The sequence below is a fragment of the Erythrolamprus reginae genome, chromosome 3 (genome assembly GCF_031021105.1).
Source record: "Erythrolamprus reginae isolate rEryReg1 chromosome 3, rEryReg1.hap1, whole genome shotgun sequence".
Taxonomy (NCBI): domain Eukaryota; kingdom Metazoa; phylum Chordata; class Lepidosauria; order Squamata; family Dipsadidae; genus Erythrolamprus; species Erythrolamprus reginae.
Genome location: NC_091952.1, coordinates 55,262,647 through 55,277,389, shown reverse-complemented (window position 1 = coordinate 55,277,389; position 14,743 = coordinate 55,262,647). Strand labels below are relative to the sequence as shown.

Here is a 14,743-nt window from a genome sequence, read left to right as displayed (position 1 = left end):
ACAAGGCAAACAAAATTGTAAACCCCGGGTTCGTATCACGAAAAGTTTGTATGAAGGGGCATTCGTAAGACAAGGTATCACTGTATCTTTTTGTAGGTGAGGTCTCCAGAACTCAACTTCAGAATGTTTATTATATATTATTGTAGTTTAATCCTTCCATCTGTCGTATATTTATATAGTCATGCATATAAACAAATATAAATGATTTTTGCTAAATAAATAAAAGTCTATCTTTTAATCTCCCCACTTATTAAAATGTTGGATTAGGACTAGTAGGACCAGATACAACTGATCCTTCGCCATGGAACTCACTACATGACTTTCATTCCCTCTCAGTCCAATATAATTTCTCACTGGGTTGTGAGAAAAAATGAGAAAGGAAAATGTGATGTACATTGTTTGAGCTCTTGGAAGGAAAGCAGGATGTAAAATTGGACCTATAAATTGAAAACACATAAATGAAGTTATTTTTAATATTGAGATAGGCAAGAACAAGGAAAATTTGTGTGTGCCAAGATGTGTTAAGGCTTAGGGGCAGAGCTAATAAAAAAAGTTTGACTTACAGTTTCTGCTTGGTTTCAGCAGTGTAGATGTCTTTAAGTCATTTTCTGGGTGAGAGCACTTCCACACAAGGTCTTTCCATCACCCCAGAACCAGCTTCAGATCTTACACTGTTGCCTGCATTCACCAGCTGAGCTGGCTTATTTCTGGTTCAGTGGTGGTATATCCAAAATTGCACCAAAAGAAGTAATCTTTTTTGCTTTGCAGAGTTTGTGGGTGGCCTGTTTTTGCATTGGTAGGACTCATTGGGCTTCTGAGCTTCAGCTGATGTATGTTTCTGTTCACAGGATTTTAAAAGAGAAAGTTCTCTCAATAGCTTCCAAGTCCCACTCAACATGCATTCAGATGGTGGGTGAGTGTGATTCAAATGCATATTGTTTTGCTTGTTTCACCTTAAAATACAACTCACATGAGCAGTTTTGACTGCAAACACTTGCAAATGTTATTTCAGACAGAGATTTTCAAATATCCTCATTTTTGAGGATGGAATGGGAGATAGCAATTATTTTTCTTTTTGTTAGAGTTGGGTAAGAGGTAAAGGATTCTGGATTGCTTCGAATTTTCTTTCCTTTAAGAGTCCTCCTCTTGATGTCTATCTGAAGATATTGTTTTGTCTCTTTGCAGCAACGTTATAACCATTATAGTACTGTACTTGAAAATTTGTAGTACATTGCTCAGTAGAAGTCTTCTCAGTGCAACAAAGTAAAGGAATGACAGCTTGGCAGCTATTATTTTTGGACAAATAATAAGAAAGGTCAGAATCCAGATGAGTGGTTTTTGCACTCTCCTTTTGCTAGCTGGAGGAATAGCACTGATTGGCTCATGATGTTGTCTCCTTGTTCTCTTTATTTTTGTGTCAGCAAAATTGAAGGCAGTCAGACTGGCTTCAAGCTTTTTAGTGAGAAATTGGCAGCATTGTGCTGGGGAAGTTAATTGATTGTTGAAATTTATAATTAAATACTTACATTAGGAATGGCATTGGGTATAATCCAAAATATACTTACTAAAAGCATGGAGTTGTTGATTCTCTCTGACCTTGGTTCTTTGCTTGCACACATTTCCTTATCCAACTGGTTTATATTGGTGTGGGTAAGTGGGATTTGCTCCTTGTTTATAATAGCATGGTCTGCCAATGTTAGAGGCACTGTGATTTTTAAAAAACAGTTCCATCAACATCTCCCAAGACAGAATAGATCAATTTAGTAACTGATGTTGGAATTTTCCCAACTTTCAATGGGAAGGTTTAGGAATGCCTCCAGGGCAACCATAGGCTAGTTGCACACAGCAGAAAGTATAGTTTCTGAGAAAAATCTCCATCTTCAAGCACAGACACTTGCATCTTGTCATTGGAAGAGGAGGACACTCCTCTTGATCACAGCTAAGTGGTGATCATTAAAAAGTACATTAAGAAGTCAGAGAACAATGGTATTTTAAATGAAATTAGATTCTCACCTTAGTGTTTACTACAGATTAAGAACAGTTAAAGAAACTATTGGAAAAGAAACTAATTAAAAGTAATTTTATTTTCCAGTAAGTAATAATTATAATAGTATGATTAGTTTTTATATTTGTTAACCAATTTGTAAGATTTATCAATTAATAAATAGTAAATGGAATTATAGTACCAGAAATAGCACATTTTTCGGACTATAAGACGCATTGGAGTATAAGATGCACCAAGACTGAAGAGGTAAACAAGAAAAAAAAGTTTTTGCCTTCCCTGGCTTCCCTGCACATGGGCCTGTTTTTCACAAAACCGGGAAGCACAGAGGCTTTGAAAGGCCTGCAGAGTGGTCTTGGGAGCTGAGGAGGGCAAAAATGCCCCCATTTTGTGAAAAACAGACCTGTTTTTTGCCCCCTATCCCCTCCATAATGTTTCTGCCCTCGTCAGCTCCCAAGAGCACTCTGCAGGTCTGCCAAACCCTCTGTGCACCCCATTTTTGGGAAAAACGGTCCTGGTTTTAGTGAAAACTAGATTCGTGGGGCGTTTTTTTGGGTGCCATAAATGGCTGTATTTGGTATATAAGACGCACCAACATTTCCATTCTCTTTTGGTGTGGGTGCATCTTATACTCTGAAAAATACGGTATGTATTATTTGATTGGAACATATAAAGTGTTAGGATCATGCGTTCATTTGTTATGTTTAAATGTAATGCCAAGATGAAATGATTGGATCAGAAATGCAGCCCTAGAAAGGTAATTTCCAATTAGGACTACAATCTTGTACAGCTCCTTGAATATACAAAAATGTGCAGAAATGGAAAGGTGGATCTGCTGTGCTTAACTTGTAAATGCACATTATGTTTGATAAGGGTTATACAGGCTATAAATATACAGATAATAAATTTGATTATTAATAAAAGGCAAAATAAAATGGAAACTTAAAAAATGGAAACAAGTAAAATTTGGGTAAAAATGTAGGCCCAGTTTAAAAAATAAAACTTCAACATATGCCTAAAAGATCCTGGTGGTGTAATTGTTCACAAAGTTTATCATTTAGTTATTGCTAATTTTCTTTTTTCTGTTGCAGTCCCCAATGTAACATTGTTCAAAAGTAAGAATCCTTATTGTGGTATTTTTCTGGAGTATCTTTTCAAAATATTCAGGGAGCCGTAGGCAGGAAGAAAAAAGGCACAAATGCCTTTCTGTCCTTGCAGCTATTAAATAGGCCTCAAGTACCTTTCCCAATGTATAAGTGTGACAGGTAATTAAGACTGAAAAAGGTTGATCATCTTTCAGTATAGAATAACCTCTCTGCTAACATGCCTATTTACCTAAAGGCTGGGAAGCACTAGCCCATGTATGTGCTGTTCCTACTTGAATTAGCTGATCTTCTGTTGTCTGGCTAAAATACAAAAACTGCTGGCTCTTCTGGAAACATCAATTTTGGAGTTTTTTTTCTTCTCTCCCTTTTGACCATGTGGGAATTGACGACTGGAATAGATTGTGTTGACTAACATCTTTTTAAGGCACTAAAACAGCAGAAGTGAGCAGAATGATACATTTTCCATCCTTGTACCCAAGCAAGATTTGAAGAGGGAATATACAATACACTAGGACCGTGATGGTGAACCTTTTTTCCCTCAGGTGCCGAAAGCTTGTGTGCACACACTATTGCGCCATCACAAGTGCCCACACCCACAATTCAAGGCCTGGGGAGGGCAAAAATTGCCTCCCCTGCCCCCAGGAGGCCCTCTGGAGGCCAGAAACAGCCTGTTTCCCAGCTTCTGGTGGGCCTGGTAGGCCCGTTTTTCACTCTTCCCAGGTTCCAGAGGCTTCCCTGCAGCCTGGGGAGGGCAAAAACACCCTCCCCCATCCCCCAGAGACCCTCCAGAAGCCAAAAATACCCTCCCAGAGCTTCCATGTGAGCCGAAAATTAGCTGTCTGGTGCGCACATGTGTGCTGGAGCTGAGCTAGGGCAACGGCTTGTGTGCCAGCAGATATGGCTCTGCGTGCCACCTGTGGCAATCCGTGCCATAGGTTCACCATCACCGCACTAGGAATTTATAATAGGGCTGTGATGTAAAAAGCAGTAGATAGTTATTCCAGAGTTAAAACTCTATGGCACAATAGCAAGTATATCGCTATAGCAATCTTATAACAGCCATGGTGATGAAATTGTTAGGATGCAGTATTGGGGGCTAACTCTGCCAACTGCCAGCAGTTTGATCCTGACTGATTCAAAATTGACTCAGCATTCCATCCTTTAAAGATCGGTAAAATGACCCAGATTGTTGGGGCAATATGCTGACTCGATAAACCATTTAGAGATGACTGTAAAGCACTATGATATATAAGTCTGAGTTCTATTGCTATTATCAGCTTTTTAACTACAGTATTGTAAAATTGAAATGCTTTTCATTCATTCTTGAATTCACTGAAAAAACAATTCCTGCATAAAATTTGTAGAATCTATTGCTGACCCTAATCCTCTCTGTTGCATTTGTTTATGGTCATCTGATTTTTCTGCTTAATACACCTTGACACTTGGCTTAAATTTGTCAGAATAACAAATAAGCATTTCTTAAGGCTTTTTCCCTTGTAGTCTAGGGACAAGTTAAAGGCAGCATCATGTGAACAAATCTTTTTTTTAAAAATTGACATTTTATTACCACAGTTGAAAACAAATAGGGATAGGTCAGAAGATCCACTTGGATATGTTTTATGTTCTTTTCCTGTTTCTATTAATTTATGTTTGTTTATGTTTATGTTTATTTAGATTTGTATGCCGCCCCTCTCCGCAGACTCGGGGCGGCTCACAACAAAGTGAAAAAACAGTTTACAACAAATCTAAATTTCTACTAAAAACATTTAAAAGACCCCATTTTCTAAACACACATACATACACACATACCATTCATAAATTGTATATGCCCGGGGGAGATGTCTCAGTTCCCCCATGCCTGACGACACAGGTGGGTCTTAAGGAGCTTACGAAAGGCAAGGAGAGTAGGGGCAGTTCTAATCTCCGGGGGGAGTTGGTTCCAGAGGGCCGGGGCCGCCACAGAGAAGGCTCTTCCCCTGGGGCCCGCCAACCGACATTGTTTAGTTGACGGGACCCGGAGAAGGCCCACTCTGTGGGACCTAATCGGTCGCTGGGATTTGTGCGGCAGCAGGCGGTCTCGGAGATATTCTGGTCCAGTGCCATGAAGGGCTTTAAAGGTCATAACCAACACTTTGAATTGTGACCGGAAGTTGATCAGCAACCAATGCAGACTGCGGAGTGTTGGTGAAACATGGGCATACCTAGGTAGGCCCACGACTGCTCTCGCAGCTGCATTTAGTGAGAAACTTTACAGGTGAACTTCTCAGGTTCTTGATTTTGCTTTAAGAGGGATATGTTATGGATAAGGGGATGATTAAAAAAATGATGGCTACAGTGCACTTCCAAAAATCCTGTGTTATGTTGACCATATGAACAGCTGCAAAAAAGGAAATTCTATCATTCTTACTATTTTATTTATTACCAGACTTATTTAGCAGCTCATCTCATTCTGGCAGTTTATAAGCAATTAGTAGCAATTAAAGCATATCACAGTATAAAAATAACAAACATATAACAAAAAAACCCCTATAAACATGGAAGAGCCATGTTTTCAAAGGTGTACCATCCCATCCCATTCCACACCACATCACACTATACCACCTGTTAGGTAACAGATTATCATAGGAAGGTAAGTTCTCTTTAACTAGAGCTCTTTAGACACAATGCATGATCAAAGATGTTAGTGATGTTGTAATAAATCATTAACCAAATAGGAGATTAGATTAGAGAATATCTAATATCCCTTCCAACTCTGATTTTGTGATGTAAAAGATAAGTGTAATGTACGTACATTTCTGTAGAGAGTACTATTTATTTATTTAGCATTTGGCAAATACATGAACTTATAGTAGATCAAATGTTAACTTATATAGATCAAATGTCCACCCAGCCATTCAAGAACAGGGTGGTCTATGCTGAAAAAAATCAGACATTTAGTTGGTGTAAACTCTTGATGGACATTCGGACCCAATGTGGATATTTTGTCACACTGAGGGAGGGATAGAGACAAGACACCAGAGGGTACTGTAATATTTTGTGAGAGTTTTCAGAGCCTTTTTGCATGCAGATTCTTAGAAGATTTGTGCTATATCCTAGCTTTTCTCCTTATTTATAAAGTTGACAGATGCAATGCTAGTAATATCTTTTCCTCTCCCTGCTCTTTATAAGGTCTATCATTTTAAATTATACAAATTATACAAATGCTGCATTACTTCTAATTGATTAAAGTGATTGTCTTATTTAAACAAATTGAACAACTAGGAAAGGAGGGATTGTGATGTCACATATGATAGCCAATGAACATTTTACAAAGCAGATGTCTATTGCAAAGTGGTAGAACCAATTTTTTCAAAGCTCAACCTTAGAGAAAGAAATAGGTATGTTTTCTAAACATGATTTATTTCTAAAATAATTCTCCAGTACTGCTTATTTTTTTATAAACTTAATATTTTTGACTTATTGGATGAACTGTTTTCTAATCAGGACCATCAATTTAGAATTTAAAGGTTTTTTGTTATGCTCATTGTTACTCTAAATGTTATATTTTCACAAACTTAAATTATGAGAAATACATGAACATTTAATTTTTATGTTTTTTCCCCTGTCAATCTTGTTATTTCTAGAGTTATACATAGTGTTAAAAATTAGAATTATTTAATTTCAGACCAATTATTTCTCCTATAACAGTGATGGCGAACCTTTTTTCCCTCGAGTGCTGAAAAAGCATAGGCATGCACTATTGCATATGTGCGAGTACCCACATTCATAATTCAATGCCTCGGGGGGGTGAAAACAGCTTCCCACACCCCTTGGAGGCCCTCGGGAGACTGGAAACGGACTGTTTCCCAACTTCTGGTAGGCCCAGTAGGTTCACGTTTCACCCTCCCCAGGCTGCAAAGGCTTCCCTGGAGCTGGGGGAGGGTAAAAATGCCCTCCCCCATCCCCCCAGAGACTCTCTGGAAGCCGAAACTTCCCTCCCAGAGCATCTGCATGAGACAAAAATCTGCAGGACAGCACGCAAATGCACGTTGGATCTCAGCTAGTGCAATAGCTCGCGTGCCAGCAAATATGGCTCTGCGTGCCACCTGTGGCACTCGTGCCATAGGTTCGCCATCACTGTTCTATAATATGCCTTTTTAATATTGGATTTGGTATTGTTAACTCTTTGTACACTATGTAGTCAAAAAAATAAACTGATACTAAAAGCAAAAATCATCCTCATGTTTTCCTATCAGTTATCCAGATTGTTCAGTATCAAGTAAATTATCAGCAAATTCTGACACTGTTCATTCTTTTCAATGTATTAAAACATCATTTTATTCCTCTATCCTGGTACTTCTTGAGCTCTCAGCGGCTTTCGATACCATCAACCATGGTATCCTTTCTGTGCTGATAGGAGGGGTTGGGAGTGGGAGGCACTATTCTGCGGTGCTTTTCCTGTCCGGTTGGTCATGATCAGTGTTTGTGGGGAGGCAGAGATTGGCCCCTAGGCCACTCTTTTGTGGGGTGTCTCAAGTGGCGGTTCTTTTCCCCCTACTGTTTAACATCTTCATGAAACCACTGAGTGAGATCATCCATCGACATGGAGTGAGTTTCCATCAGTATGCTGATGACACCCAGTTGTACATTTCCACCCTGTGCCAATTCAGTGAAGCAATTGAAGTGATGTGTTAGTGCCTGAGGCTGTGAGGGTCTGGATGAGTACCAACAGGCTCAGGCTCAATCCTAGTATGATAGAGTGGCTGTGGGTTTTGCCTCCCAAGGACTATTCCACCTGTCCATCCATCACTCCGGGGGGAGGGGAACCATGACCCCCTCAGAGCAGGTCCGCAACTTGGGAGTCCTCCTAGATCCACAGCTGAAGTTAGAGCAATATTTCTCAGCTGTGGCTAGGACTTAGTGCGCCAGTTGCAGCCCTATTTGGATAGTGAGTTTCTTCTCATAGCCACTCACGCCCTCATCACCTCTAGGCTTGATTACTGCAAGGCTCTCCACTTGGGGCTACCCTTAAAGAACGTTCGGAGATGGCTGCACAAACCATTATGGGGGTACCCAGATACTCCCATATTAGTCCAGCACTCTACGAGCTGCAGTGGCTTCCAATTAGTCTCCAAATGCAATTTAAGGCATTGGTTATTATCTATAAAACCCTACATGGCTTAGGACCAGATTACTTATAGGACCGTCTTCTGCCTCACATGTGTAGTGATTGATTAGATCGCACAGAGTTGGCCTTCTCTAGGTCTGGTCGGTCAAGGAAGGGCCTTCTCTGGAACCAACTTCGCCCATAGATTCATACCACTCCCGCTCTCCTGGACTTCGGAAAGGCTTTGAAAACACACTTATGCCAGCAGGCCTGGGGTCGTTGAGCAATGTTATACTGCTCCTGCCAGTAATATGAATGATGGTTGGTTGGTTGTATGTTTGTTTTATATCGGGTTTTAAATTTTGTATATGTTTCATAATATATGTATATGGAATATTGTAATTTTTGAAGTTATTTTATTGCTGTACGCTACCCTGCGTCCATCAGGAGAGGGGTGGCTTATAAATTTGATAAATAAATAAATTTCTGAATCTCATTATGAATAGATGTCTAATAAATAAATAAATAAAAATAGACCAGTTCGCTACGGTCCAATTTGAAGATACTAATGCCCTCTAATTTAAATGTTTTATCTGGTAAACAAAGTGCCTCAGAAAATAATGTCTAAAGTACATATTTTTTTCATACTTGTACAAGCTTATCCCACTCCACCCCACTACATACATACACACAAACCTACACTGGCAATTGAGACATGTATCTTTTCTCTTTGGCTTTCTTTCCCTTCCTCTTTTTTCCTTCCATTTAGCTACAGTGCTAAACCTTTCAGTTTTTTTGCTTTTACGAACATCTCTGTTATACTGAAACCAGCAAAGACTCTTTTTTCCTCTAAAACATCTAAAAAAACAACCTGAAGAAAATTCCTCTTATATGTTGAACATGCATTTAGGAGGTTTAAGTAAGCATTAAATATATTGAAATATTGGCCTTCCAATCTCAATCCTGAGAGGCAAGATGGACTTATACATAGTAGTGTAATTCTATTACTGATTGAGATTGGACCAATAGAAACAAGAAACAAAATGAGGCAAAGTTTTATTATGCAGATGTTGATTTACTTAATAATCAGAAGTATGATGAGCTGCCTCTACCAACTGTATAAAATAAAATTTAAATAAATGAGCGCAGACAGTTTTCTAAACAAGATAAGAATATTTTTCTTCCAATAAACAGAATTGTTTTCAAAATAGTTTGACTAGATGGCTATTTCCTAATCTGATATTTACAACAGTTGTGTTAATCATAACACAATTTGCACATACCCGTTTTTCATTATTATGGAATTTTTGTTTATAGTCATTGTCTTATAACCACAATTCAGCCCAAAATTATTTTACTAAGTGAGACATTTGTTAAGTGAGCTTTGCCCCATTTTATGACCTTTCTTGTCACAGTTACTTAAATTAGTAACATGGTTGTTAAGTGAATCTGGGTTCTGCATTAAATTTGCTTGTCAGAAGGTTGCAAAAGCAGATACTACAACCATCATAAATATAGATGTCAAACATCTGAATTTTGATCAAATGACTAAGGCATCAAGATGTTGACTTAGTGTATGTATCATATTGCAGAAAGAACATACAAATATCTGGGAGACTGTTTCTATTTTCACCAACAGATGGGGCAAAGTCTTTGTTGTGTAGAGATCGCTCTTCTATTTAATTATGTAACTATACTAACTTTTTCCAGGAGATGTATGTTTTAATGTGGATTATAAATGCTATATTGTTTACTTAGAAACAAGGTAACTCAACATAGTCTAATTTTGCAGACTTTTAAGTTTTCATAAACAATTCTGTATTATTCTGAGCGATAACAGATACCAACAAATAACCAGTGCACCACTGATTTCAATTCACTATGTCATTCTTTTTTATTCTTTTTTATATTCTTTTTATTTATTTTTTATTATGTTTTTATTATTGCTGTGAGCTGCCCCGAGTCAACGGAGAGGGGCGGCATACAAATCTAATAAATAATAATAATAATAATAATAATAATAATAATAATAATTCTTATTTGTCTAAACAAAATACAAAGGGGGAGGGAGATTTAATATACCGTATATACTCGAGTATAAGCCGAGTTTTTCAGCCCAAAAAATGGGCTGAAAAACACAACCTCGGCTTATACTCGGGTCATTGACAAAGTCACCACATGAGGGCGCCATTGCTTGAGCCAGAGCGAGGAGGCACCAGCTTTTGTCCCCTCTCGCACACCGTAGTTCCTCTCCCTGGCTCAAGCAAAGGAGGCAGACATTTTCTCCAACCGAGAGGGGAAAAAAGCAATGGGAAGCCGGTGAGGTCGGTGTGTGTGTGTGTGTGTGTGTGCATGCCCCCCTCTCCCCCCCACCGTGAAAAAAACCAGTTACCTCTTGCTGAAACCCAGAGGCTTTTTTTTTTAACTCCCTGTGTGTATTTGTCAACAGGTTTACAGTAACTATTCCTTGCTCTTTCTGCATTGCCCTTAGTTGGATTAAAAAGGCCCCCTGCTGTCAGATTCTCCTCCCCCTCCTTTGAAAGGATTTAAACTGTTTAAAAAATGGTATTTTGTGGTAGTTGCTGTCCTTGCTTGGATAGGATCTAATAATGTGTTATGAGGCAGAGCTAGACAGGAATTCTTTTTCTATCTATCTATCTATCTATCTATCTATCTATCTATCTATTTTTCTATCTGTCTGTCTGTCTATCTATCTATTTTTCTATCTATCTATTTTTCTTTCTTTCTTTCTATCTATCTATCTATCTATCTGTATCTATTTCTATCTATCTATCTATCTATCTGTATCTATTTCTATCTATCTATCTATCTATTTTTCTCTCTTTCTATCTATCTATTTTTCTATCTATCTATTTTTCTTTCTATCTATCTATCTATCTATCTGTATCTATTTCTATCTATCTATCTATTTTTCTATCTGTCTGTCTGTCTGTCTGTCTGTCTATCTTTCTATCTATATCTATCTATCTATCTATCTATTTGGTTTTCTATGCTGATAACCTCACAGCAGCTAATGCTGAAGCTCTTCTTTGAATACACTTATTTATTTATTTATTTATTTGTTTGTTTGTTTGTTTATTTAATTGGATTTGTATGCCATCCCTCTCCAAGGACTCAGGGTGGCTCACAGCATATATAAAAACAGAACAATAATGTAAATCCAATTAATGATGAGAAGGAATCCAGTTTTGAAGGATTTTAACTCTTAGGTTTTAGCTTTGTTGCTGATCGAGCTACTTTTTTTACTTTTTAATTTATTGTTAATATTGTTAATTTGTTTACCCTCTTTTAAATTTACAGAGCTAGTTTACTGGTTTTCTTTAAAATAAATATTCTAAAACATGTCTCAATTAATGTAATTTTATTGTTTTCCATTTTTATAAGTTACCAGTAGCCACTGCATTTTCTAACCTCGGCTTATACTCGGGTCAATACGTTTTCCCAGTTTTTGTGGCAAAAATTGGTGCCTCGGCTTATACTCGGGTCGGCTTATACTCGAGTATATACGGTACTTTATATATAAGGTAAGAATTTTTCACAGATGATAAAATATACCTACTGTTGAAATCACAAACAAAAGCGTGCCAGGATAATTTTCTGAAAAAGTGAAACTGTGGCTGAACTTTGACTGGAAAAATCCACAGGTTCAGGTTACTAATTGTTTACCACTGTTTTCTGTTTTTTGTATATGTTGTGAGCCACCCTGAATCCTCAGAGAGGTGCGGCATACAAATCCAATTAAATCTTAAAATCTAAATCTTAATCATAGAGGCTTACTAGGTTACTAAGTCACTTTCTCTCAGCCTAATTTATTTCCCAAGATTAGGAAAAAACCTGGAGAAAGAAGTATTCTGTATGCTATTGTGAGCTTCCAGAGAAATGATGGACTTAAATTTAAATGTGGTAGTCCTCAATTTTCAACAGTTCATTAGTGACCATTTGAAGTTGCAATGGCATTGAAAAAAGTGACTTACGACATTTTCACACTTATAACTATAGCAGCATCCCCATGGTTATGTGATGAAAATTCAGATGCTTGACAATTGACTCACATTTATGAAAGTTGCAGTGTCTGGGGTCATGTAATTCTTTTGTAACCACCTGACAAGCAAAGTCAATGTGCAAGCCAGAGTCTTGGCTCAATTGTGGTTATAAGCTGAGGATTACCTATAAACAAAAAATCCATAAAAATGGAAAGGGGGTATGTGCAAATTGTCCTATGATTAATGCAACTGTTGTAAATATGAGATTAGGAAATAGTCATCTAGCCAAGATGACTAGTTATATGTCAACATATGTTGAAATGGTCATAAACTGTATATTACTAGTTGTTGTTCTTAATGAGGATATGTAGCTTCTTTTTTTTTTAAAAAACCCTAACATTAGAATTTTTAAAAACTAGAAAAATAAATACCAAGGAAAACTAATATTTAAGATAAAAAAGAAAAAGAAAGAAGAAAAAAGCAAAGCCAAAAGTACAGTACAAACAAAAGAAGGAAAGAAAAAGAAATACAAAGAAATGACTTACAATTTTTATTACAAACAGTATAAATTTAAAATGATCTCTTACTCAAAGATTACACCACATTTGGGGTGCAGTTTCTATAACATTGCCTTTGAATGCATTGACAAATAACAGTACAGATTCACATAGTTATGTATGAAAAGATCTTAATAAATTACTGATGTATGTTGTTGTGGTATTAAAATTAGTTTACAGAAAGCTACTCATGTATATTTACCTTTTAGAAATGTAAATGATTTTCTGTATTTAACCTAATTCATTAAAATCTATGGGTGTTCCTTGTAAGTCTCTCTGGCTTACATTGTAAGTAATATACGATACACTTCTGAGAAAACTGCCGTTGTGGAATACCGCAAGAGAAAAACTGACAAAGGCACAAGTAGTCCTTGATGTACAGCCATTCATTTATTGACATTTAAAGTTACAAAAGCCCTGAAAAAGGGACTTATGACCTTTTTTTTTCACAGCTACAACCATTGCAGCTTCCACCTGATCAAAAATCAGATGTTTGGCAAACTGGGTTCATATTTATGAAGGTTCCAGGGTCATGTGGTCACCTTTTGCAATCTTCTGAAAAGCAGTCAATGGGGACCTTAACAACCATGTTACTAACTCAATTGACAAAGTCATAAAATGGGGAAAAACTCACTTAACAACCGTTGCTCTTAGCAACATAAATTCTGGGCTCGGTTGTTGTAAATCGAGGATAGCCTGTTTATGACAATTATGAAGAAGCATAAGGCTTTATTTCATTGGGAGTGAAAAGTTGTGTGACTAAAATACAGATTTTATGTAATGCTTGGGTTTGTACACAGAAGTAGTTAAATGTCTGTTAATATCTATGATTATCTTTTGCATAATTTAATTTTTAAAGAAATAGTACGTTCATGAAAGTAAAAGGTACTTTTCTGTTATCTCCCAAAAAACAAAATCAGAGTTCCTTGTTCTTTCTCCACTTGCACCCACTGATATTTCTTTGTTCTTTACTAAAATTCATGAAAGGTTTTCAGAATGCCTACTGTGGTTAACTGATCCCATGTAGGATTTCATTCCTATTGAAATCTGCTTAGTGGGAGGCCAAACCTATGCAAATAGAGAGATTTCTCATAGGGCTAATGTCAGAGGATAAATTAGATTGTTTCCAGGACAAAGGATCTTTCAGGAAAAGATTTCCTTTGTTATTTGTGAGCACAAAACAATGTGTGGAATGATTTACTACATTATCAAAGATGCTTTTGGTGTGGGGGATTGTTTTCCTTAGCAAGGCCATCAGACATCTATAACTCTGTTTTGCAGAAGAATGATGAACCTTTTCATTAGCTAGTGCTGTTAATTTGTTTGGTTTTTTATTGTGCAAAAGTATGATATTTTGCCATTGTAAATGGAACTCAATGTACTGTGTTTTTAAACTGAAGAGTAATCCTTATTGAAATTACTTTATACAGGCACAATATAATCCAAAATCATAAAATAACCAAAGCTAAATATAGGATAGAATGTTTCAGCAAAGGCTGTTTTACTCAATCATCTCGTATCAAAATAGTTCTTAGAACTCATAATTATTGCAACTCATAAAATTGGCCAAAGTTTACGATTGGCAGATTCTTATAGAGCAGAAGGTTTGCATTTTTAAAAAAAATCTGTGTAACGTTGCTTCACTGTTTTCTACTTATCTGGCTTCCGGGTAGCTTTACAGATAGTCCTTGATTTATAACTACAATTGAGATGGGGGTTTACAAAGCTTTATAAAGATAGTGCAGCTTTAAGTAAAGAACACTGCCTTCAGAAAGAAGGAATAGAAGTAGGGAAATAGGAAATGTTTGTTGGAGAAGCTGACTTCAAAAAGAAGTCAGGAAGACACAAAAGGTCAGTGCAAGGAACTGGGAGAGAAGGAGGTAGATGAATGAAGAGCTTGCTGGGGCAGGCTAAGGGTTCCTGGGGCATGGCAAGGAGGCTTAGTGTCAAACAATTCAGGGACTACAAAGCAGGTGCAGGGCAGCCAA

The 14,743-nt window shown here is 37.2% G+C and overlaps 1 protein-coding gene across 7 annotated transcripts in view; it reads left to right on the top strand.

Annotated features, from left to right (window-relative positions):
• The window catches only part of USP49 (ubiquitin specific peptidase 49), a 45,170-nt gene that overhangs the window by 8,684 nt on the left and 21,743 nt on the right, over window positions 1-14,743 (top strand). The window lies entirely within an intron of this gene.